We start from the raw sequence: 1,640 nt of genomic DNA, 5'->3' as shown, positions 1-1,640 counted from the left end.
TTCATCTCTGTTGGACTATAATTTGCATAAAAACATAAAGTATCCGGTGGCAAATGGTAGAACAAATTAATTACCTCAGGTGAAAAAGGTACCAACTTTCCTCGAACAATAACTCTATCTTCTTCAGCCTCAGAGAGGTTAGCATAGAACTCCCTAACAACAGAAATAATTGCAATAGCAGAAAAATAACAGAATCGTTCCCACTGTCGGTGAACGATCAGATCTTCCACAGATCCACCTGGATTCTTAAAACAACGCTCTCGGATAAGCTTTCATGATTGCAACGCATCACTGTACCTATCACGAGCCTTAGAACTAACAAACTTGCTCGAATCAAAAGTGTTCTTTCCTTTACTCCTCTTCATTCTTGGTGTCATTCTACAAATTTATAAAATTCCAAAAATAACTTCAAATATCAAGTCTAAACTACTAAACTAAACTTCTAAAAGCTTAAATTAAACTTCCTATGCAATTTCCATAGATTTTTCCTCATTCTTCAACATGAATATTGAATTTTTGAATTCCTCTAAATGTACTCAAAATACATGGTAAAAATCCAAAATTTTTGCATAGAAGTAAAGCTCTTACCTTAATAAATCCGAATCTAGCAAATTTTTCTTGATTCCACCAAGAAATCTCCACTTAATGGCTTACCCTAGCTCTCCAAAATCGCGATTTTGAGAGGTTGAACGTGACGGGAGGATAAGAATGGTGATTTTCAGCTCAAATTTTCACTTTTAACCGTTCGCCAATCGATTTTTTGTGACCCGGAGCTTAAGCGCGGATAAGTGGCGCTTAGGCACCCGCCTCTCGAGTTACATTGAGCTTAAGCGTGAGATGTGGCGCTTAGGCACTAGTACACGATTTTTGAGATTTTTAAATTTAAGTAAAATGCACTATTGCCCTAAGTATACCACCCCTAAATTGTCTCATAACACTTAAATGACTATTTTCATCTCCTATAACTCTCCTCTCGCTCAAAATACTCTTTATAACTCAACCCAATTTGAGGCCAAAAATAACACAAATTTTCACACAAACAAACATATATATATATTGATTTACAAACAATTACAAGTACATGTAACACATAATTCTCACTCTCAATAGTCTCGGATGAGAAAATTTTCCTAAATACAAACACCTAACAAACATACATAATTAAACTCATAAAAATTCATAAACACTAAAAACAACACTAACATATAAACATAACAACTCCAAACAAACAAAACTCAAACATGGAACTTAATTCCACTCTTCATTTGATGGGACAAGCTCTGCTCTTTCATTAGTCTCTCCTAGGGCATTTCAAATATAAAGCTGATAAAATGGACGGTGGTGACGTGCTCTGATACTATCTTCTTCAATCCATTTTTTCTTAAGAAACATCTCCTTATCCGCTTCCTCTATATAACTAGTATGACTAAATTGTATTTTCAATTGTCATCCAATATGCTCAAGATGTGCATGAATCTCAATTACCTTGGTCTAAAGTAAAGCCATGGTAGTCTCAATTTTGTTAATCTTTTCTGATATTCCTTTGATACTATCGACTGAGAAACTGTTATACATCTCTTGTGCACTTGGACTAATGAATCTCTTCCTCATGGTCTCTTCCTTCTTCTTCAAATCCATCT

This window comes from Phalaenopsis equestris, unplaced genomic scaffold (assembly GCF_001263595.1).
Source record: "Phalaenopsis equestris unplaced genomic scaffold, ASM126359v1 Scaffold001013, whole genome shotgun sequence".
NCBI classification, from domain to species: domain Eukaryota; kingdom Viridiplantae; phylum Streptophyta; class Magnoliopsida; order Asparagales; family Orchidaceae; genus Phalaenopsis; species Phalaenopsis equestris.
This window is presented reverse-complemented; position numbering follows the sequence as displayed.